This window comes from Delphinapterus leucas, chromosome 1, assembly GCF_059928025.1.
Source record: "Delphinapterus leucas isolate spDelLeu-1000000601 "Yukka" chromosome 1, BTC_Dleu_Yukka2, whole genome shotgun sequence".
NCBI classification, from domain to species: domain Eukaryota; kingdom Metazoa; phylum Chordata; class Mammalia; order Artiodactyla; family Monodontidae; genus Delphinapterus; species Delphinapterus leucas.
In genome coordinates this window covers 36,198,295-36,224,832 of record NC_143129.1, presented here as the reverse complement: position 1 = coordinate 36,224,832, position 26,538 = coordinate 36,198,295, and positions in this window count along the sequence as shown.

Genomic DNA, 26,538 nt, shown 5'->3' with positions numbered 1-26,538 from the left:
TGTAGGTTTTTACTTCAGCAACCAAATTGCTGGAGTTGGCCTTTATGAAATGGGGTACAGAGGGACAGGAGAAATTTGGGGGGAGGAGGAAATCAAGAGTTCTGTTTTCACTACATCATGCTCCAGGTGCCTATTAAACATGCAAAGAGAAATGAAGAAAGTCACCTGTTTCATTGGAAAGGCAAAAACCTGAAAACACCATGCTATTGGAGCATCCAGCAAAGACACCTTCTATGACAAGAGGTAAACAGTTGACTTGGTTTTGGAGGCAGCGATCTCATCATTCAGAGAACTTTTTTTTCAGAAGGACCATGAGATATACAAATGTACAGCAGAGATTTTTCTGGATACAGAGTGTTAGAAGCCAAAAATAATACAGCATAATGATGTAAAAGTGTCCCTTTGTGGTAGGCAGAGTTGAATGTCTCCAGATTATTTCCTTTAGAGCAATTTCCTTTCCCAAGTATGGATTAAGACTGACCTATGCAATTGTACATTATTTTCTTTAAAAATGTTTGAATGTCTTTGGTGATCGGGGATGGATTAAGACTGGGGTGGCTATCTCAGAAATCAGAAATGAATACCCCAAAAATTAGCAGGAAGGATATGCAGGCCACGGGTCTGCTTGAAAGTGAGACATGACTATAAAAAGGAATGGAACCTGGTTCACTTAAATTTGACTATATTTTTCAACTTGTGTATTTCTAGACAATAATTCAAACTTAGGGAAATATACTGATTCTTCACTATTGTGGTCTAGCATGACAGTGTGCTTTTAACTCTAGGAACAGACTATGTCCCTACAGAAGTAGAAGGTAAAATTTCTTTTGAAGGAAGTAGATATTTTCACTGTCCATGTTCCAATGCAGAGATTAATTCCAGTTCCAATACAAGGTTTAGGAAGGCATGTCTTAAACTAAAAGGAATGGATATGAGAAGAACAAATCTCCCTCTTGCTCAGACTTGAAGGATGCATGGCTCTGGGTTTTGAGCAGTCCTTTACAGGTAGGTAAACTGGCTTCTGCAACATGGTACTAGGCTAGAATCTGAGGGGTCTGGGCCTGTGAGCTTTAAAAGGGCCTTTCTAGTAGCCATTCTAAATTGTTCTCTTTGTTGTTATTTTCTTCTGTTATTCCTGAACATACTGTAAATCTCATAAAATTAAGCACCCATGCTTGGATGAAGCAACACAAAGGACAGCAGCAGTGGCCCAAAGGGAGCCATTTCCAGGAAGTGGGGGCACAGAAGGAACCCAGCAGTGGCCCTAAGGCAGAACTGACATGACTGGCTGACTGGTGAAAACACAGCAACAACCAGAATAAATTCATGTATTAGTAACCATCCCCTTGGGACTCCCAGAAATACATGAAAAGAGACATGGCAAAAGACTAGAATTACTGCACTAAAGCAGGAGGGAGGCTGAAGTAACCATACACCTGGTCTTTAAAAGAGAATATATCCTCATTTTGTCTACAAAATAAGACACACTTGGAACATTTCACTGTATCCTTTTCTAAGTTGTAAGCTCTCTCAAAACAAGCCCCATCTTGTAAGAAAGATTCAATAATTATTTCTGAATGAAAGAATAAAGCTATACTTGAATTAAATCTTTTAATTCAAATAGTTCAGTTTATTTTAAAGTACCACCAAGTCGTATTTCTTGAATTTGGTTATCATGAATTCCACTGTCATTAATATTACAAGGTAAGTACTTTTGCATGAATCTGAAATTGCAATCATAGGAAGAAAGAGAATCTATGTGCATAAATCATTTAGTTGAAAGAAAAATCCACATGCTATTGTTCTTTACCAATAGTGCCACGGACAGCCAGCCTAGGAGGCCCAGAGGGCAAGGCTTTGTGATAGCTTTCTTAAATAATACAATCATGTAATTGGTCTGTGTGGCCACCAAGAGCAAGAATCAAACTGGGTTTAATTAGAGTAAGTTGGGAGTAAATGAGCTTCCTTTTCCCAACTGAAAAAAATAGGGATCGTGATTTTAGATTAATAAAATAATTTTAAAATATTTGTCTTTTGGAAGAAATAGAGACAGAATTAATGTCTTGTATCAATACATTTGTTTTATGACCCAAAATACAATTTCTTGATAAATATTACATGTACACTTGTAATGAATGTCTAGCCTACATTAACTGATTATGGTGTAACTGTCAATATGGTCAAGTTGATGGATGGTGTTGATCAAGTCTTCTGTATCCTCACTGATTTTCCAACTCCTTTTTCTATCAATTAAAGAGAGAGGAATGTTAAAATGTCTAAATATGTTTCTCTCTCTATTTCTGACAATTTTTGCTTTATATATATTGAAGTTACATTTTTAGGTACATGAACATTTAGAATTGTTATGAATTTTTTATGAATTGACCTTTTAATCCTTATTTTACCTTATCTATGGTATTATTCCTTACCTTGAAATTTACTTTGATAGTAAATAATACCATACATACAATACTTTGATAGTAATAAAACCAACCAAGTCTTATAATATGTTTGCAATGGTATATATTTTTCTATTCATCTACTTTCAATTGATGTGTGCCTTTCTATTTAAAGTATATACATGTAGACATCATATACTTAGGTCCTGGTTTTTTTTCAATATTCAAAATATCTGTCTTTTAGATGAAGAGTTTATCCCATCTAAATTTAATGTAAATAATGACATGGTTGTATTTCAGTCTCCCACCGTACTGCGTTTGTTGCTTTGTCCCTCATTTCCTAAACATTTCGTGTATTCTTTTGGGGTAAGTGCTATTTTTTGAAATGTGTTCCCAGAGCTGGAGACAACGTGGTGGATTAGGAGGACTTGAGCTCACCTCCTCTCATGAAAAGACCAAAATCATGACTAACTGCTGAACAACCATTGACAAAAAACCCCAGAAGCTACTAAAAAAGATATTCTACATCCAATGACCAAGAAGAAACAATGAGATGGTAGGAGTGGCACATTCGTGATAAAATCAAACCCTATACCCACTGGGTGGGTAACCCACAAAATGGAAAATTGTATCGCAGATGTTCCCCCAGAGGAGTGAGAGTTCTGAGCCCCATGTCAGGCTCCCCAGTCCACAGGTCTTGCATCAGGAGGAGGAGCCCCAGAGCATTTGGCCACGGCTTGATCGCAGGAACTCCACATGACTGGGAGAACCAGAAACTCCACTCTTGGAGGTTGCACACAAGTTCTCCTGCACACTAGGAACCAGGAAAAAAGCAGTGAGTTCACAGAAGCCTGGGCCAGACATATCTGCTAGTTTGAGAGGTCTTCTGGGGATGCAGGGGAAATGTGACTCACTGCAGGGACAAGAACACTGGTGGTGGAGGTACCAGAGAGTACTCACTGGCTTAAGCTCTCCTGGAGACCACCCTTTAGACACTAAGACCTGGCCCCACCCAACAGCATGTAGGCTCCAGTGCTGTAATGTCTCAGACCAAACAACCAACAGGGCAGGAACACAACATCAACCATTAGCAAACAGGCTGCCGAAAATCTTCCTGAGCCCAGAGCCACCTCTAAACACTCCCCTTGACATGGCCCTGTCCACCAGAGGGACAAGGCCCAGCTCCACCCAACAGTGAGCAGGCACCAGTCCCTCCCACCAGAAAGCCTGCACAAGTGTCTAGACCAGCGTCACCCACCAGGGGGCAGACACCAGTAGCAAAACAAACTATAATCCTGCAGCCTACAGAATGGAAACCACAACACAGAAAGTTAGACAAAATGAGATGGCAGAGGAATATGTTCCAGAGGAAGGAACAAGATAAAACCCCAGAAGAACAACTACGTGAAGTGGAGATTAAGCAATGTACTTGAAAAAGAATTCAGAGGAACAACAGCATAGATGATACAAGATATAGGAAAAGGAATGGAGGCAGAGACTGAGAAGTTACAAAAAAGGTTTAACAAAAAGCTGGAAGATATAAAGAACAGAGATGAGCAATACAGATGAAAAATACACTGGAAAGAATCAAGATCAGAATAAATCAGGCAGAAGAACAAATAAGTAAGCAGGAAGAGAGAATGGTGGAAATCACTGCTGCAGAACAGAATAAAGATAAAAGAATGAAAAGAAATGAGGACAGTCTAAGAGACCTATAGGACAATATTAAATGCACCACCATTCACAATATAGGGGTCCAAGAAGGAGAAGAGAGAGAGAAAGGGCCTGAGAAAATACATGAAGAGATAATACCTGAAAACTTTCTTAACATTAGAAAGGAACCAGTCACCCAAGTCCACAAAGTGCAGAGTCCCATACAGGATAAACCCAAGGATAAACACACCAAGACACATGTTAATCAGATTGACAAAAATTAAAGACAAAGGGGAAATATTGAAAGTAACAAGAGAAAAGCAACAAGTAACATACAAGGGAATCCCCATAAGGTTATCAGCTGATTTTTCAGCAAAAACTCTGCAGGCCAAAAGGGAATGGCATGATATATTTAAAGTGATGAAAGGGAAAAACCTACAACCAAGAATACAGTAAGTCCCCGAAGTATGAACGAGTTCCATCCCAAGAGTGGGTTTATAAGTCCAATTTGTCTGTATGTCCAACAAAGTTGGATACCTAGTCTTAGGTATCCAATAAACAAAATAGGCTATATAGTACTGTACTGTAATAGGTTTATAATATTTTTCACACAAATAATACATAAAAAACAAACACACAAAAATTTAAAAAAACATTTTAAATCTTACAATACAGTACCTTGAAAAGTACAGCAGTACAGTACAACAGCTGTCATTCAGGGGCTAGCATTGAGTGAAGAGGCAAGAATAGTTACTGACTGGAGAAGGAAGAGGAGGTGGGAGATGATAAAGCTGAAGGATCCTCAGCAACAGAAGACAAAGGGAAAGCTGCAATTTCACTCACGCCTGATGTTGATAGAACACGCGTTTGCATCTATGAATGTTCACAACTTGAAGGTTCGTATGTAGGGGACTTACTGTTCTCTACCTACCAAGGCTCTCATCCAGATTTGATGGAGAAATCTAAAGCTTTACAGACAAGCAGAAGCTAAGAGAGTTCAATACCACCAAACCAGCTTTACAAGATAAGCTAAAGAAAATTTTCTAGGCAGAAAAGAAAAGGCCTCCACCAGAAAGAAGAAAATTACAAAATGTGAACATTCACTGGTAAAGGCAAACATACAGTAAAGGTAGAAACACATACAAACACAAATATAATATCAAAACCAGTAACCTTGAGAGAAGGACAATACGAATGCAGGATATTTGAAATGAATTTTAAATTAAGAAACCAGCAACTTAAAACAATCTTGTACATATATAAAGTGCTCAATCAAAACCTTATGGGAACCACAAATTGAAAATCAACAGTAGATACACACAAAGAAAAGAAATCCAAACACAACACTAAAGGTAGTTATCAAATCACAAGAGAAGAAAACGTAAGAGGAAGGAAAGAAAAAACCCTACAAAAACTAATCCAAAACAATTAACAAAATGGCAATAAAAACATACCAATCAAAAATTACATTAAATGTAAATAGATTAAATGGTTCAACCAAAAGGCACGGACTGGCTGAATGGATACAAAAACAAGACCCGTATATATGCTGTCTACAAGAGACCCACTTCAGATCTAGGGACACATACAGACTGAAAGTGAGGGTACAGGAAAAGGTATTCCATGCTAATGGAAATGAAAAGAAAGCTGGAGTAGCAGTACTCATATCAGACAAAATAGACTTTAAAATAAAGACTGTTATAACAGATAAAGAAGGACTCTACATTATGATCAAGGGATCTATTCAAGAAGAAGATATAACATTGTAAATATATATGCACCCAAAATAGGTGCACTGGAATATATAAGGCAAATATAACAGCCATAAAAGGAGAAATTGACAGTAACACTATAAGAGTGGGAGACAATAACACCCCACTTGCATCGAAGGACAGATCATCCAGACAGAAAATCAATAAGGAAACACAGGCTTTAAATGACACATTACACCAAATGGACTTAATTGATAACTACAGAGCATTCCATCCAAAACCAGCAGAATACACATTCTTTTCAAGAGCACATGGAACATTCTTCAGGATAGATCACACCTTGGGTCACAAATCAAGCCTCAGTAAATTTAAGAAAATTGAAATCATATCAAGCATCTTTGCTGACCAAAACATTATGAGATTATAAATCAACAACAACAAGAAAAACCTGTAAAAAACACAAATACGAGGAGGCTAAACGATATGTTGCTACACAACCAATGGGCCATGGAAGAAATCAAAGAAGAAATCAAAAAATATCTAGAGAAAAATAAAATGAAACATAAAAATCCAAAGCCTATGGGATGCAGCAAAAGAAGTTCTAAGAGGGAAGCTTATAGCAATACAAGCTTCCCTCAAAAAGCGTGAAACATCACAAATAAACAACCTAACCTTACACCTAAAGGAACTAGAGAAACAAGAACAAACAAAACCCAAACTTAGTAAAAGGAGAGAAATCATAAAGATTGGAGGAGAAATAACTGATATAGAGACGAAGAAAAGATCAATGAAACTGAAGCTTTGAAAACATAAACAAAATTGATAAACCTTTTGCCAGACTCATCAAGAAAAAAAGGGAGAGAGTTCAAATCAATTAAATTAGAAATGAAAAAGAAGTTACAGTTGATACCACAGAACTACAAATAATCATAAGAGATTACTACAAGCAACTATACGCCAATAAAGAGGACAACCTAGAAAAAATGAACAAATTCATAGAAAGGTACAATCTCCCAAGACTGAACCAGGAAGAAATAAAAAATATGAACAGATCAGTCACAAATACTGAAATTGAAACTGTGATTAAAGAAAGACTCCCAACAAACGAAGTTCAGAACCAGGTGGCTTCACAGGCGAACTCTATCAACCATTCAGAGAAGAGTTGACACCTACCCTTCTGAAACTGTTCCAAAAAATTGCAGAGGAAGGAACACTCCCAAACTCATTCTATAAGGCCACAATCACTCTGATACCAAAACCAGACAACATACCACAAAAAAAGAAAACTACAGACCAATATCACTGATGAACACAGACGCAAAAACACAAGCAAATCAAAACCAACAAAACATTAAAAGGATCAAACACCATGATCAAGTGGGATTTACCCCAGGAATGCAAGGATTTTTCAATATCTGCAAATTAATCAGTGTGATACACCACATTAACAAATTGAAGAATAAAAACCATATGATCATCTCAATAGATGCAGAAAGAGCTTTTGACAAAATTCAACACCCACTTATGATAAAAAAACTCTCCAGAAAGTAGGCATAGAGGAAACATACCTCAACATACTAAAGTCCATATGTGACAAACCCACAGTTAACATCACACTCAATGGTGAAAAGCTGAAAGCATTTCCTCTAAGAACAGGAATAAGACAAGAATATCCACTCCCACCACTTTTATTCAACATAGTTTTGGAAGACCTAGCCATAGAAATCAGAGAAGAAAAAGTAATAAAAGGAATCCAAATTGGAAAAGAAGTAAAACTATCATTGTTTGCAGATATGATACTACACATAGAAAATCCTAAAGATGCCACCAGAAAACTACTAGAGTTCATCAAAAATTCGGTAAAGCTGCAGAATACAAAATTAACACACAGAAATCTGTTGTGTTTCTATACACTAACAATGGAAGATCAAAAAGAGAAATTAAGGAAACAATCCCATTTACCATCACATCAAAAAAATAAAATACCTAGGAATAAACCTACCTAAGGAGGTGAAAGACCTGTATTCCAAAAACTGTCAGATGCTGTTGAAAGAAATCAAAATTGACACAAACAGATGGAAAGATATACCATGTTCTTAGACTGGCAGAAACAATATTGTCAAAATGACTATACTACCCAAGGCAATCTACAGATTCAATGCAATCCCTATCAAATTACCAATGCATTTTTCACAGAACTCGAACAAAAACATTTTCAATTTGTATGGAAACACAAAAGACCCTGAATAGCCAAAGGAATCTTGAGAAAGAATAGCAGCACTGGTGGAATCAGGCTTCACAACTTCAGACTATACTACAAAGCAATGGTAATCAAAACAGTATGGTATTGGCACAAAAACAGCAATATAGAGCAGTGGAACAGGATAGAAAGCCAGAAGTAAACCCATGCAACTATGGTCAATTAATCTATGAAAAAGGAAGCAAGAATATACAATGCAGAAAACGGTCTCTACAATAAGTGGGGCTGGGAAAACTGGATAGCTACATGTAAAAGAATGTAATTATAACATTCTCTAGCACCATACACAAAAATAAACCTAAATGTAATATTGGATACTCTAAAACTCTTAGAGGAAAACACAGGGAGAACATTCTTTGACATAAACTGCAGCAATGTCTTTTTGGATCCACCTCTGAGAGTAATGAAAATAAACACAAAAATTAAAAAATGGAACCTAATTAAACTTAAATCCTTTGCACAGCAAAGGAAACTATAAACAAAATGAAAGGACAACCAACAGAATGGCAGAAAATATTTACAAATGATGCAACCAACAAGAGATTAATCTCCAAAATATACAAAACATCACATGCAGCTCAATTTGAAAAAAATAAACATGCCAATCAAAAAATGGGCAGAAGATCTAAATAGACATTTCTCCAAAGAAGACCTACAGATAGCCAAAAAGCACATGAAAACATGCTCAACATTGCTAATTATTTAAGAAATAAAAATCAAAACTATAATGAGGTATCACTTCTCACCAGTCAGAATGGCCATCATCAAAAAGTCTACAAACAATAAATGCTGGAGAAAGTGTGGAGACAAGGGAACCCTTCCACCCTGTTAGTGGGAATCTAAATTGGTACAGCTACTGTGGAGAACAGTTTGGAGGTTCATTAAAAACCTTAAAAAAAAACCTTAAAAAAATAGAGCTACCGTATAATCCAGTAATCCCACTCCTGGGCATACATCCACAGAAAACCATAATTCAAAAAGATACATGCACACCAAGTTTCGCTACAGAACTATTTACAATAGCCAAGACATGCAAACAACCTAAATGTCCATCAACAGAGGAATGGATAAAGATGTGGTATGTATATACAAGGGAATATTACTCAGCCATAAAAAGAATGAAATAATGCCATTTGCAGCAACATGGATGTACCTAGAGATTATCATACTAAGTGAAGAAAGTCAGACAGAGAAATATCATATGATATCACTTATATGTGGAATCTAAAAAAGTGATACAAATGAACTTAATTACAAAACAGAAACAGACTCGCAGACTTAGAAAACAAACTTAGGATTACCAAAGGGGAAATGTGGGGGGGGGGGAGGGATAAATGAGGAGTTTGGGATTAACATATACATACGACTATATGTAAAATAGATAATCGGACTTCCCTGGTGGCACAATGGTTAAGAATCCACCTGCCATTGCAGGGGACATGGATTCAATCACTGGTCTGGGAAGATCCCACACGCTGCAGAGCAACTAAGCCCACGCGCCACAACTACTGAGCCTGCGCTCTAGAGCCCACGAGCCACAACTACTGAGCCCACGCACCACAACTACTGAAGCCCGCATGCTCTAGGGCCCACCTGCTGCTACTGAAACCCGCATGCCTACAACCCATGCTCCGCAACAAGAGAAGCCACTGCAATTAGAAGCCTATGCACCACAACAGAGTAGTCCCTGCCTGCCACAACTAGAGAAAGCCCGCACACAGCAATGAAGACCCAATGTGGCCAAAAAATAAATTAAAAAAAAATTTTTTTTTAAATAATCAACAAGGTCCTACTGTATAGCACAGGGGACTCTTCAGTATTCTGTAGTAACCTAAATGGGAAAAGAATCTGAAAAAGATTAGATGTATGTATACATATAACTTAATCACTTTGCTGTACACCTGAAATTAACATAACATTGTAAATCAACTATACCCCAATATAAATTTTAAAAATTTTAATGTATTTCTATCTCCTGTATTACCTTTTCCAGCTTTATTAAGATAAAATTAACTAACCCTACTGTGATAATCATTTTGCAATTATATATGTGTATCAAATCACCAGACTGTACTACTTAAACTTAGACAATATTTCTTATAGAAACAAATGTATTTTACAAAGGTAACAACTTAATTTGGTAGCACACAAAAACTCTACCCTTTTACTCTCCCTCTTTTATGGTTCTGATGTCACAGTTTACCACTTTTTATATTGAGTATTCATTACCAAATTATTGTAGCTATAGTTTTTTTGTTTGTTTGTTTGTTTGCGATACGCAGGCCTCTCACTGTTGTGGCCTCTCCCGTTGCGGAGCACAGGCTCCGGACGCGCAGGCTCAGCGGCCTGAAGGAAAATTTTATTGGATTAAGTATTCAGTTTTTCTCATATAACACTATGAATATATCATCCCACTCTCTCCTGGCCTATAAGGTTTCTGTTGAGAAATCTACTGATAAACTTATGGGGATTCCCTTGCAAGTACAAACGTTTTTTCTCTTGCTTCTTTTTAGATTCTTGACAGTTTTATTATAATGTGTCTTGCAGAAGATGTCTTTTGATTAAATTTGCTTCAGGAACTATATGCTTCATGAATTTGGGTGTCCAAATTTCTCCCCAGATTTGGGAAGTTTTAGTTATTATTCCTTTTTTTTCCTTTTTTTTAGGCCTCACTGTTGAGGCCTATCCCATTGTGGAGCACAGGCTCCGGACGTGCAGGCTCAGTGGCCACGGCTCACGGGCCCAGCCGCTCCGTGGCATGTGGGATCCTCCCAGAGCAGGGCACGATCCTCCCGGAGCGGGGCCCCATCGGCAGGCGGACTCTCAACCACTGCACCACTAGGGAAGCCCCTATTATTTCTTTAAATAAGCTTTCTGTCCCCTTCTCCCTCTCTTCTCCTTCTGGAATCCAATAATTTGCAGATTGTTTCTCTTCAAGATATCCCATAGTTAACACAGACTCTCTTCACTCTTTATTTTCATTCTTCTCTGACTGGACAATTACAAAAGTCCTGTCTTCTACTTCACAAATTCTTTCTTTTGCTTGATCTGTTCTACTATTGATGCTCTTTATTGCATTTTTCATTTCACTAACTCTATTCTTCAACTCTAGAATTTCTGTTTGGTTCTTTGTAATGATTTTACCTCTTCGTTAACTTTTGATTTTACTAATGTATGGCTTTCCTAGTTTCATTCAATTCTGTTTCTGTGTTTTCTTGTAGCTCATTAGGCTTCCTTGAAGCAACTATTTTGAATTTTTAACAGGTAAATTGTAGACCTCCACGTATTAGGGATCTGTTACTGAAAAAAATATTTGATTTCTTCGTTGATGTTATGTTTCCTTGATTTTTCACGTTCCTTCATGTCTTGCACTGCTGTCTTCACATCTGAAGTAGCAGTCACCTCCACCATCTTTTAGTGACTGATTTCAGGAGAGAAATGCCTTCTGTTAGCCCTACTAGGGATCCTAAGGCTCACTCAGACCTTCTATGGACTTGCCTGCTCCACATTTCTTACTCTCTCGTGGCAGAATTCTTAAGCCTGTATGCCTTCTCTCCATCCTGCCAAGCCAGGCTGGATGCTGACAGCTTCCCTTTTGCTTTCACAAGGGCAGTGCTAAATGCTCAACTTTGTGGTCTCTCCCAGGCCTGCAGACCCTGGTTGGCTTTCTGCATGTACTCACTCGCCATCTACAATAGCTTGCTCTCGCTGCCATCAAGAGCATACCGATGAGCCAGGCATGGAGTGGGGGATATGTGAGTGAGGCCCATGGAGCACTAGGGGTGCCCATGGGCCAAGTGGAGTTATCTGCAGGCAAGGCATCCCCAGCAGCTCATGGGCAGGCCTCCCAGTAGAGTCCATGACATGGTAGAATCCATGTTCTGATACATTCCATTCTGAGCTCTGGCTGCTCTTCTCCAAGCCACTCACTGCCACCACCACCACCCCTGCCAAATCATGCCTCTCACAATCAGTACTCTGGACGGGGAAAGAGAGAAATGAGCCTCTTTGACAGTGTCCATCATAGCTAGGGAAGTGCTCACTAACATAGTTTCACTTTCCTCCACAGCAGAAGTTATGGCTCAAGATGTGTTCTCTTTGCACTGAGCTGAGGAAAGCATGACAGGGGTAAAAGTCAAAATATTCTTCTTACCCTCTCCAGTGTATCCAACAGTGTGCTAAAATTTCTTTGCTGGAACTTGGACTTCCACAAAGGCTTCACTGAATATAGAATTCTAGGTTGGCAGGGTTTTTTCCTTTAGCACTAAAAAATGCTGTTCCTTTTTTTTTCTTTTCTTTTTCTTTTTTTGTCTATGGTTGTTATTAGGGAGTAGTTAGCTGCCATTCTTATCAACATTCCCATTTACTTAATATGTCTCTTTTTGGTCTCTGTGTTTAGATTTCTATTTTTCTTTACTTTTGTTTTCCAGAAGTTTTATAATGATGTTCATAGGTGTGCTTTTCTTTTCTTCATTATTAATCTGGCTTGGGATTTTCTCAGATTCCTGAATCTTTGGCTTGTTTTTAATCATACATGCACTCACTTTCACAGCCAAAATGATGACCCTGGGCTGCTAGTAAAAAGTGAATTAAGGTAAGACACTCTGATTGGCCTAGATCACAGAGTAATTTATTGGCTTGGAAGAAACAAAGTTTCTGATTGGCCAAAAATGCCTGTAATAGGCCAAATAGTACATGCAGAAAATGGTAGAAGAAAAAAAATAAAATATAAAGAAAAAAATAACAAGAAAAAAATACTTCTGAAGCTCTGAGGGGAAGAGATATGTGGGGGCTAAAAATCAACCTGAACTCCAGTATTGCAGTGTCTGAAGAAAATGAAGTAGAAAAAAATTGTTATATATATTTGTTGTGAGATAGGTAACAATTTCTGCAGGAAACTCTGGCCAAAAGCTACCAGCAATCCAGTAGTACTTTGCGTGTCAGTGTTTGATGCTACAAGGGTTACAACCTCTAAAGTCCATCTCAGGATTTGGGTAGGGTGGGGTATGTGGGATATGTGCATCTGTTGTGTAGCATAGTAAACATTTTTATGTACCACAACTGCATTTATATTTACAGCTGTATTTTGGCATAGAAAATGCAAGAATATTCATAATGACTTCCTTAAATTATGTGCATATAATATACATAGAAAATAAAAACCTAGATGATAATCCAGTGTATTCTATTTATATTATGGAAAAATCTGATACATTAGTCATCTATACTCACAGGCCACTCTAATGCATAAAGTTTTTTCATATATTACCTCATGGGACTCATACTAAGCTTATTAAATAGAGCAAGTCCTACTCTTACATCCATTTAATAAATGAAAACCTCAAGGCCCAGGGTGTGTGTGGATTACCTAGTTGCTCCAATATTATAGGGCAATTCTGAAGTGCAAATCTAACCAGGTGTCATACACCATATCTTATTCAATTTTTAATCTGAAACAATTGGAACGCTAGCATCTAATCCATCCCTACCTACTTTAAATCCCCAGCAATTAATGACTACTAATTCCCTGTGAGTTCAGGATAAGTAAACCTTATTCTAATGTTGTCTACAATTTTAGAATACTTACCAAAGAAGTCAATGAGGTCAGTTTTATTTATAGTTTACAGATGACCAAAATGGAAATAGGAAAATTTAAATGACTGGTTTAAGAATACACGGTGAGTTTTAGAAAATTAGGAGTTGAGCTCTAGAACGTACCTCATCTCAGGAGTATTATATTCTGATGAGTTTAAGACTGTAGCATCAGAGAAACCTATTCTGATTTATTTTGTTTTAGATAACAAACACTTACAAAGACTTTTCACAACAACTAATCACAGTATTACAAAAACTTAAGTCAACTTAATGGGAAGATTATGTTCCCCGAAACAGAGGCCCACACAGTCATAGCCTAAGCTCTCCGGGGCCAGGAAGTTGATCTTATTATTCTTTGATTTTCCTCTACTTATAAAAAGGAGCCCCCTTACTGGATGTCAGACCAGGAGAATAATTTATTAAGGCAGTGTTTTCAAACTATACTATATCTGAGATATAATTATATATATAATATATTGGGTTGGCCGGAAAGTGCCTTCAGTTTTTAAGTAAAAATGACAGACACATTTTTCATTTTCACCAAGAACTTTATTGAACAATGTATTCACCCTTTTGTTCCACTACCTTCTGCCATTTTTCAGGCAACTTCATAATTCCATCTTCCTAAAACTTTTCATCTTTTTGAGCAAAGAACTGTTCCAGGTGCCTTTTGCAGTCTTCCAGGAAATTGAAACTTTTTCCATTAAGAGAATTTTGTAAAGGCCAAAATCAATGGAAATCGAAGGTGCAATGTCTGGTGAATACAGTGGATGAATCAGAACTTCCCAGCCAACCCATAACAGTTTTTGCCTGGTCATCAAAGAAACATGAGGTCTTATGTTATCCTGATGGAAGATTATGCATTTTCTGTTGACTAATTCCAGACCCTTTTCACCGAGGGCTGCTTTCAGTTGGTCTAACTAGGAGCAGCACTTGGAATTTATCATTTGGTCTTCTGGAAGGAGCTCATAATAGAGGGCTCCCTTCCAATCCCACTATATACACATCATCTTTGGATGAAGACCGGCCTTCGGTGTGGTTGGTGGTGGTTCATTTTGCTTGCCCCACGAACTCTTCTGTTCCATATTATTGTACATTATCCACTTTTCATTATCCATCACAATTTGTTTTAAAAATGGAACGTTTTTGTTAGGTTTAAGTAGAGAATCACATGCGGAAATATGGTCAAGAAGGTTTTTTTCACTTAACTTACGTGGAACCCAAACATCAAAGCGATTCACATAACCAAGCTGGTGCAAACGATTTTCAATGCTTGATTTGGATATTCTGAGTATGTTGGCTATCTCCCACGTGGTATAACATTGATTGTTCTCAAATAATGTCTCGATTTGATCGCTATCAACTTCAACTGGTCTACCCAACCATGGAGCATCACCCAGTGAGAAATCTCCAGCATGAAACTTCACAAACTACTTTTGAAACGTTTGATCAGTCACAGCACCTTCTTCATACACTGCACAAATCTTTTTTCTTTGTGTTTCAGTTGCGTTTTTACCTTTCTTGAAATAATAAAGCATAATATGCCGAAAATGTTGCTTTTTTCTTCCATCTTCAATATTAAAATACACAAAAATTCAGCCTTTTTTTTTTAAGTTAACCATTTTATTTATTTATTTTTGCCACGTTGGGTCTTTGTTGAGGTGAGCAGGCTTCTCATTGCAGTGGCTTCTCTTGTTGCGGAGCACAGGCTCTAGGCACGTGGGCTTCAGTAGTTGTGGCTCACGGGCTCAGTAGTTGTGGTTCACGGGCTTTTAGTTGCTCCGCGACGTGGTATCTTCCTGGACCAGGGATCGAACCCATGTCCCCTACATTGGCAGGCAGATTCTTAACCACTGCGCCACCAGGGAAGTCCCAAAATTCACCAATTTTGATAAGTCTTTTTTTAAAATGCATGCTGATATGACAGCTGTCACATACAACCTATTAAAATTGCTTTGAATGAAGCTAAAGACAACTAAGTTTACTAGAGCCATCTTATGGAAAAAAATGAACGAATCTTTTGGCCAGCCCAATATATACATATGTATATATTATGAGAAGTACTTTCAATTGTTTGCCAGAGTGAGCGTTATTATATGGACTCTACTACAAAATTTATTTCAAGATAATCTTTAAGTAGATTAAAAACTACTGTTTGGCCATATCTGCTCTAATCTCTGAGCTTATAAGAGGAATTTTTATAAAACACACACCACCTTCAGAAATCCTGGTAACTCTGCTGAACTTACTTATGACAATCTGTAGAGAGGTGAAAATTAAATAGAAAAGGCATAAGAACAAAAGAGGGACTCTTGAAAATATACAGGTTATCTTCAAAATTATAACATTCCTAAGTCAAAGAAAGAGGAATTTTCTTTACAGAGTTCAATGTTTTAATTTTTACAGGAGGTTTGTACAGGAGTATCTGTAGGTAGATGAAAACATTTTCAAAGTTCAAAAATTAATTAAACATATTTAAAATTAGTCAGCTTCATTTCCCTAATGAAATGATCACATGCAAAATTTAATGGCATTTTATTTAAATAATCTTTTGGATTTTGTAAAAATAATACTTGGTTGTTTGGAAAAGATCAAACAACATAGAAAAGTTAGAAGAAGAAAGTTATAGTCAGTAGAAATCTCACTACCCAAAGATGAGCACCATAAGCTTTTAAGTGACTGTATTCAAGACATCTCTTCTTATAAGCATGCACTGATGTACAATAATAGGTGTGTTTTGCTCCAGCAGTTAGGGAATTAAATGATATTACATTTCTTTTAATATTCAAGTTAGGTATTAACTCTGAATCTGAATCTCATCCTGCATAAAAAGCTTTCTTCTCTCCCTAAGTTCTTTCTCTGGAGATAATAACATCATTGGAGGGAGGCTAATTCAGTCCATGGGGCAAATGTAGACATTACCACAAGGAGTATAGTCTTCTTGAGCAGTGCAAAATATTCTATCATGATTTAGAGCCACCATCTCATTATTTTCACTTGTCCATATGTATTTTCTCAGCTTTTCCTAGACCCATCCCTCTCTCCTAAACTCCCTACCACCTCAAGCAGGGGAAGCACTTTTCTCTCCGATTGAAAAGCTCTCATTTTCTGCCTCAGAACATGTAACATTTAATTCAGGAGTAACTTCACCTAGTTACACACACACATACGTGCGTGCGCACACACACACACACACACACACACACACGAAGAGATAAATATGTGGATGGATGGAAATGGGAAAAACTGGTCAATCATCACTTTTTATAGCTATATATTCCATACTATGCATATATTATGATTTATGTAACTACTCCTCTGCTAATGAGCATTTAGGTTGTTTCTATAATTTTACTAATATAAATAGTGCTACAGTAAATATATATTTAAAAATATACAATTATTTTCTAAGTGTATGATTGCCCAGTCCACAAGAATGAAGTTGGGATACTCAGACACATTTAGCACAATGCCCTCCAAAAAATTTCCGTGAATATACACCATCAGAAGTACTTGAAATTGCCTGTTTTGCTTTACACCTGATTTGCTTAGATTTTTTTTAATTTCTGAAATCTTGGTAAATGAAAAATATTGAGTTACTTTTATTTGCATATTTAATTATTAATGGGGTTAAATTAGTATTTTTGTTGTTTTGTTTACTGTCTATTCACATACCATCCACATTTTTCTATCACGGTATACTTTTTCTTATTGAAAAGCATTTTCTTATTATAAGCACTCCTTCTTTTAGGGATATTAACATTGGATATTAACATTTCTCCCTGTTTTTAGTTGGACTATATTGAGTTGTAAGAATTCTTAATATAGCCTAGGTACAAGTTCTTTATTGAACATGTGCTTTGTCTGTAGCTTGTCTATTCATCCCTGTTTTTAACTTTCATTAAGTCTAACTTACTGACCTTCCTTTTATAGCTCTGTATCGCACATAAGAAAACTGTCAAATTTAAGGACACTAAGATTTTCTTCTAGAAGTTTTAGATTTTGATATTTTAGTATATGATTCATTTCAAGTCAACTTTTGCACATGGTACAAGGTAAAAGTCAAGGTTCATTTTTTTTCTCATATGACTACATAATTGTTATTGCACAGTTTGTTGTAGAGATTATTTTACCCATAGAATTGTCCTAGCATTTTTATCAAAACTCTTCGACCATATGCGTGTGGTCTATTTATAGACTACTATTCTGTTCTGTTGTTCTAATTGTATATCTTTACACAAATAAGATGATTATTTTGCTTACTTTCCTATAGTAAGTCCTGAAATCAGTAGTGTAAAATTTTCAGTTTTGACCTCCTTTTCCCAATTGTTTTGGCAGTTCTAGGCTTTTTGCATTTCCATATAAATTTGGAATGAACTTGTCAGTTTCTGCCTAAAACGCTTGCTGGGATTTTGACTGACATTACATTAAATCTATAAATCTTTTGTGGGAGAACTGACATACTAATAACATTGTGTCTTCTGAACATATGCAGACCTTATGACCCAGCAATCTCTTCCTAGGTATACATCTTAGAAACTCTTAGACAATTCGCCAGGAGACATATGCAAGGATGCCTCTAGTACCACTGCTTGTACCACAGAAAGATACTGAAAATTTCCTTCAGCAGTTTAAAGGATAAATAAATGGTAGTGTATTTGTACATAAATAAATTATGCGATATTATATGGCAGTTAACAATGAATTGACTCATAATGGTTACATTTTTAAAGAATATATACAATATGATTCTATTAATATTACATTAAGAATATGAAAAGCCAGAGATGTTGTTTCAGAATGCAAACATATACGGGAAAACTGTAAAGAATTAGAGAATGATAAATAGAAGAATCAGGATAAGGGTAATTTCTTTGTGGAAGGAAAATGATGAGTACATTACATATTTAAGTGTTATTCTCTATGGCATACATTATATTTTACACTACCTTTTTATATTTCATATTTAATAAAAATTCATTTTTTAAAAGAAAGAGCAAACAATTTTGTTGGAGGAGGGAATAAGGGTAAATTAAATCTTATGTTAGTGAAACAGGTCAAAAGCACCACCTTAGTTTGTTCAGGCTGCTATAACAGATTACCATACACTGGTGGACTTATAAACAATGGAAACTTATTTCTCATAGTTCTGGAAGCTGGAAGTCCAAGATCAAGGCACTGGGATATTCATGAGCCCACTTCCTAGTACATTGATGTCACACTGCATCCTCACATGGCAAAAGCGGGGAGGGAACACTCTGGGATCTCTTTTACAAGGGTACTAATACCATTCGTGAGAGCTCTAGCTTTATGACCTAATCACCTCCCAAAGTTCTAGCCTCCAAATACTATCACATTGAGGGTTAGGATTTCAACATACAAATTTGGGGGGGTACACAAACATTCAGTCTATAAGAAGCACTTATGGTTCTTTTTCTTTTAAAATTGTGTAACTGATTATCCCTTTCTACTTTTGACCTATGAACTACAAAATGATGCTCTAAATAATATCTGGAGTCACCATTGTAAACATTTTAGTGCTGTGGTTTTTGACATTCACCTCCTACAAAGTAACTTAAAGCACTTTAAAATGTGAGAATTAATGTTTGGATAAAAACACCAAACACCACAGAAGATAAAGCAGGCAATGCCTTTCTCTCTGCCTCTCTGTTCTTTCAGGTCTCTAGTGCACAAACCGTCTGTACTTAGGGGTAAGCACTGTGCCTTTAAAGCACTAGTCGCTTTGATAAATGGCTGTTACAGGAGTGTTTGGACATTTGTCAGATGATGTCTGTCATTTGTCAAGTAACAAATATAAAACTCTATAACTCAAGAGGAAATAATAACTCATTCAAACCAAGAAATATTGGTAGCATCAGGAAGTTCAATAAACAAGGAGGCTGAGCCCAGTGGATTTCTGAAAGGCCCTTTGAATAGTGAATTGTTCTGCTGTATTTGTTATTTTCATGTCTGCCTCCTCTGCTCAGCTCAAAGGCAGGGCTCAGCCTTGCTCATCTCTGAATCCCTTATACTTAGTATTGGCTTTCAATAAGTGTCTTTGACTGATACTCTGACATTTACCTATTGATCACTCTTTAAAATAGTAACATGCTAAAGCCTCTTTCATTGTATATTTTCAAATCTTGGTTTTTGCACCAAATACTGAATCCTCTGAAAATGTAAACACACTTTTACAACATTTTGGAGACATTATTCAAGTAACTATTTGATACTGAGAAGATACTACCAGTGACACAGATTTAAAATTAATCCCTGGCTGCTTTTAATTAATTTTTGTGTTTGGTGCTAATAAAAAAGTACCTGAAGCCTTCAACAACCACCTTGGGCTTCAAAGACACTAATTATTACTCAGATATCTTACCTTTATCATTGTAGCTTAGCAAGACAAGAACCTCTGCTGAAATGTTTTACTATCATGCTCTCACTGTAGAGAGTATATGACTGTGAGGAAGAAAGAAAAGAAAGTAAATAGTCTAAGGAATAAAGCACATGAAGTTTGACTGGAGTGAAGGTCTTTCCAGTCAAAGGGCTCTCCAATTCACAGGGAGCCCTGAATTTTTCAAGAATGTATGTTCAAGTTCCAAATACTAAGCTAAACATTTAAATCATAGTAAGGCAATCCTTTTGCCACAGGAAGAAGCAAATTATTTGGGAGCTCTGTTAAGAGCAAAAGAACCCTCACCAGCCACACCCAGATTTACATGGCAAGGCTGCAGAGAATGGCACTGCAGGCGTGATGTAGTCCTTCATAAGCATAGGTCAAGAAAAGGTTAGCTCTTGTCCTTCTTTCTTGATGACTCTGAAAGCAAATGGAACTGAAAGGTGAGCTTATTACCAGGAGGTGAAGACCAAGTTCTCATCATGTCCCCGAGCAGACACCCACCCTGAACAATGCACTGTGGTTTTCTTTCTTTGGGAAACATCACAAAGTCAAGTCTCAATACTTGGGGAACATGTTACACACAGTTCAGTGCTTTCTCAGTTCATTTAGTAGCTATTTCCCAAGAGATCTTATAGAGAAATTCTGTAATATGATGCCTCTTTTCCATGAGGATCAAAGAATTTAGAGGGACAGGAGGCCTTGAGACCATACTTGGTCGCCTCTCACCTGAGTTTTGCTAAGCCTCACAACTCCCCCCACCCACACACATCCACTTAGTTAGTTCTACAAATTATTAGTTCTACAAATAAATACATTTTAAATCCTTCAAGGGTAGATGTTACGGCATTTTCACCTTCTCTAGCAGATGTTTGACATGGTGCATTCCTTTTTTCTTTTTTTTTTTAGCATCTTAGAACAACATATATTTAATACCTCACAGTTTCCATAGGTCATGAATCTGGGCACAATTTACATCAGCCCTCTGTGTTCAGGGTCTAACAAGGCTGCAGTCAAGGCACTGGCTAAATCTGCATCCTGTTTGAGGCTCAGGGTCTTCTTCCAACCCCACCGTTTGTTGACAAAATTTATTTCTTGTGGTTGTAGGAGCAAGGCCCTCGGCCCCTAGAGTGTGCCTATCATTTCCTGCACATAGCTATCTCCACAACACGGCCTCCAGACTAACAAGAGCTATCTCCACAACACGACCTCCAGACTAACAAGAGCCCATCTTCCACTACTTCTTTTCTCCTACCTCTACACCAACATTGTGCATTCTCAAGGAAGATAAAGGTTATTCTGCATGGGCCTTGAGGCAGAACATCAAGTCCACTATGCCTTGCCCTAAGCACACTGTCTTTTGTTCCTCAGGATTCACTGTCTTTGTGAGAAATAAGCAGTATTCATTCCCTGAAATTCCAGAGTTTCATAGAAACTTGAGGAAAACCTATGTCATGTGTAGTAACCTAAGTCAGAAATAAGCCTTCACACAGAATTCTATAGTGGTTACTTATTTTCTTCCGAATCTGAGTTGGTTTTTGACCTATTCTCATCTCTATGGTAACTCAATTTAACTCCCAAATTTATGAAGACAAACAATATTGTTGATAAAAACTCTGGATGAGAACTATTATCGTTTGCTAGGTTTATCTACATGTAACACACTATTAGTAAGAAATAAACAATAGATTCTGGTGTTATTCTCTTTAAATTTCTTCTCACTACGAGACAGGTTAAGAAATGCAAGCGTGCAAGTTAGGAGAGTGGTTTTGGTCTGGCAGGACATGGGAGTCATTCAAGGAGGTAATAAAATCATGTTTGTAGGAAATGAAATCCAAAGAGAGGGAGTTTTGTTTTGTTTTGTTTTGTTTTTGAGATGTGTCTTAGTCTGTTCAAGATGCTATTAACAGAATTCCATAGCGTAAGTGGTTTAAACAACAAAAATTTATTTCTCACAGTTCTGAAGGCTGGGAAGGCTGAACTCAGGGTGCCAGCATGACTGGGTTCTGGTGAGGGCCCTCTTCTTCTTCCTGGTTTACAGACAGCCTTTTTACTGTGCCCTCACATGGTAGAGAGAGAAAACTCCGGCCTGTTCATCCTCTCATAAGGGTACCAATTCCATCATGAAGCCTCCACCGTCAACCAAACCGAATTACTTCACCAAATCTTCACCTCCAGATACCATCACATTACAAATTAAGGACTTCAACATAGGTATCTGGGGAACACAAACATTTAGTCCATAGGATGCTGGGTTTTCAGGATTTAGTTGTATATTTATAAATTAGTTGTAAGATGCTGACTATTCTCAAAATAATATTGACTAATCTCCGAATGTTCTCAGAAAAATAACTGAATAAATTGCAAAGCAATAATTATATACTAAGAATTATATTGCCTGGCACTTTAACACCTGGAGAGTACTAGCAACCAATATTTCTGATATTCCCCCCAAAATGTTCAATTTATTCCTGAGACTGATCCTGATTCACCAACTCAAGTGCTGAAATACCCACAACATAGCATCACAGAATTTCACAGCTGGTAGATCATCTTGTCTAATTATTCTGTCTTCAATCCTTTTGAAGATGAAGAAACTAGGCCACACAGAGGACTGAAGGTGACTGTTGAGATCTTTTCTAACCCTGAGGATATATAATCTTAGGAACTAGTTTGCTAAAGTTCTCACAATTCTAAATAAGTGAACAATACCTTACACTGATCCTGTTTATATAATTATTAGTTAGCAACTACTGATTTTCAATTTATTTGGGTGATAAACATGAAACACAGCAAGCAGAGATCACTAGTTCTGAATCAGTCATGTCCAATTTTATGAGGCATAAATAAAGGTATTCTAAGCTTCTATTGGGAATGAGAAATAACTCTATTATTTTACTCCTGAAGCCAGGTTTTGTAGAGAGGCTGGCATTAATCACCACCTAAAAACCTTCTTTCCACCATGTCATTGACAGATGCAGTTAGTAATGCCCATAACTTGAACAGAGTGTCATTCAGCCTGAATCAAAGAAATTCCAGGAACTAACTGCCTATGACAGGAAACACTAACACAAAAAGCACTCTAAGGACAGACAGAAAAATGAGCAGACACTGAATGTGAGGGAACAGCAACAAAAATATTCCGTGTTTAAACTGGGTGAGGGAGGTGAAGAGTAACTGTCAACAGCATTTAGGGGGCCTACTGTCCAAATGTAAGTAGACAGGGCTCGATTCCTGGAGGATTTGCAACGTGCTTCTTTCTTCAGATAGATATGGAGCAGAGAGGGCTCTGAATTTGGGTTTGACTGGAAGGAAGGCATTCCCTAGCTTTATGCCCTTCACTAAAACTCTCAAGTGGGTGCTTAACGACATAAACACTCACTGCAAAACAGAATGGGGGAAATTCCATTAATGAGAGAAACCAGAAGTTATGGCTGGAATTCAAAAATATTTTTATGAAAATAATCTACTTTGTATTTCTTGAAATTTTGAGATACCAGAGGTGGAAAAAGAAATAGACTGAGAAGTCCCTGAACAACAACAGAAACTAAAAGTGGAGAAGTTGGAAACAATACTATTGAATACAAGTAGACATGGGTCAGGTGAAGTTTTTTTTTTTAATTTATTTTTGGCTGCATTGGGTCTTCGTTGCTGCACGTGGGCTTTCTCTAGTTGTGTCGAGCAGGGGCTACTCTTTGTTGTGGTGCATGGGATTCTCATTGCAGTGGCTTCTCTTGTTGTAGAGCACAGGCTCTAGGCACACGGGCTTCAGTAGTTGTGGCACACAGGCTCAGTAGTTGTGGCTCGCAGGCTCTAGAGTGCAGGCTAAGTAGTTGTGGCACACAGGTTTAGATGCTCCGCAGCATGTGGGATCTTCCTGGACTAGGGATCGAACCCGTGTCCCCTGCATTCTTAACCACTGCACCACCAGAGAAGTCCCAGGTAAAGTTTAAAGATCTTTGAAGATCTTCACCAGTTGGTAACCCCTGTTCTGTAATCCTATAGCCCACCCCCAAAAACTTTACTTCAGCAAGCCTGAACCATCACTCCATGTGGTTTGTGTAAGATGACTTAGGAAATTAGGGTGTCAAGATCTTAAAAGTTATACATCTCTAGAATGTCTCTAGGTGTTTGGAAAAATTTAGATTCATTCTCCAAAGAGACAGAAATTATTAAAAATGACTTTATGCTCTGAACAAAATGTCTGTCCAACACCTGACATAATTTCAAAAAGTCTTCTGGCACAGAGAAGTATTAAACAACTGGTATCTGCTGAAACACATAATGGTCAACAGTTGAGGATGAGGATACATTGTAATTGTGAGGTAGTCTTGCTGTCACTTATTTACATTTTGCACTATTTCCTCAAAGGACTATCTTAGCTCAGGCTGCTATAACAAAAATACCATAGATTGGGTGGCTTATACAACACAAATTTACTTTTCACAGTTACAGAGGCTGGAAGTCCAAGATCAAGGTGCTGGCATATTCAGTGTCTGGTGAAAGCCTGCTTCTTGGTTTGTAGATGGACATCTTCTTGTTGTATCTTCATATGGCAGAGAGCAGAAAGTACTAGAGCAAGCGCTCTCGTCTCTCCTTACAATCTCAATCATGAACTATAACCTGATGACCTAAGATAAGACCTCCCAAAGCCCCACCTCCAAATACCATCACTTTGGGGGTTAAGATTTCAACATGTGACTTTGGGGAATAGAAGCATTCAGTCCACAGCAAGGACTTTCTCAAACTTCTCCCATAGGCCAAGATGCCGATTATTTTTAAACTGCTATTAGAATAATATATGTATACATTACTGTACTGAAAACTTTGGAAGACTTTGCAAAAAAAAGTTAAAACAACCAAGATTGTGCCTAAAGGCACAAATCTATGGAATAAAAATTTGCAATATTTGGGTCTGCCCTGTACAGTCTAAATTAATATGGAGAAGGCACAAGTTCCTGTCTTCAAAATGCTTATATTCTAATTTAAGAGAAAACAATACATTTCCCTCTGGGAATTAAAATTCTGTCTAAAGTGTGAGGAAAACATCATTTTTAATTCAGTAGGACAACAGTATCGAGACTTTCCCCACTTTCTTTCTCCCCACCTCTCATTCTCTAACTCCCCTTGCAGGCTCACACAAAGGAAAGAAAAGAAAAACTATGTGCCTTGCCTCACAGATAAGGAACCAGAGATGCAGAGAATTGAAATGGCTTGCCAAATTTCACGCAGAAAGTGTTTGTTAGAATTAGAATCAGCTTTTACTCTATTAGACCAATCCTTAAATAAGTAGAGAGAAAATTAATTAAATTATTTTCATCATTGAAAATTAACAGTCTATAACACCACGCAGGTAGGAGGACTTAAACAGTGAATTAAAGACATATATCATGGCCTCTTAAAAACTTAGATCTGGAATCGTTGGATATAATTGATCTAATGAGATCTCATATACTGGGTTGGCAAGAGGTTTAATCCTTTTTTTTCATTTCATCCTATTCATTTTGATTTATGGAAGGGAGAAAGACTTCCCCTTTCTTCCAGAAAAGGAATTAACTGTAGCGCTTCAATAATCACACAGTGAACCCCATTTCCCCTGCAAGAATGAGGGAAAAGCCTGAACTCAAAGTAGAGAAAACAAATTGACAGGGAATGTGGGTGGGAAAGAAATGAGAAAACTATTCTAGACTAAGAGTCTTACATGTTTCAGACACAAGAAGTAATAGAAGAATTTGAGTGGCAGAATTTAGTTTCATTGAATCACATAATTTATAACATCTAAAGATTTTGATGACCTTTTCTAAGGCAATTAATTTACTTAAATATTTAGTGAGAGCTACAGCAGCCTTTCAGTACTCATTCATGCATGCCATGTCTTTTAAGGAACAAAATTAAGTAGATGAAATGAGGAAATCATAAAACACCATGTTTTTATTTTCCCCAGCAACCACAGGTTCTTCTCAGTCCATGCCTACATTAGGAAAGGCCAAGGTCATGCAAGTCAAACAACTTACAGTCCTAACAAGGAACAGACAACCCTAGGGAGGTTCTAATTGAACTGATATAGGCTAGAAATTCTGTGAACATCACCAAAGTCTGAATTTTAACAAGCAAAAATTCAGGGGGGAAGTAGAGAGAGGATTACTCAAATGATCTATCAGAGGCAAGATACACAGAAAATTTTCTACACCAATTAACTTTGCCTAGCAACATGATAATTCACATTTCCATACTACTATCCTACAGTACCTCAAAGAAAACAATTAGTCTAAATCTACATCATTATTCTTTTATTTCTACATCTAAATAGAAATGATAATTCTCCAATAATACAGGCAATGTCAATTGCATCAGGGGACCAGGCTCCACAGCAGGAAATTATACAAAGATAGAGATATTAGCCCCAATTCCATTTTTTTTTTTTTTTGGCCCACATAACCAAGGCCACTTCTCCCTTCTTTTCCCACTCTCCCTCATCTCAGTTTCTAGCACAATTCTAAGGACCAATGAAACTTCTCT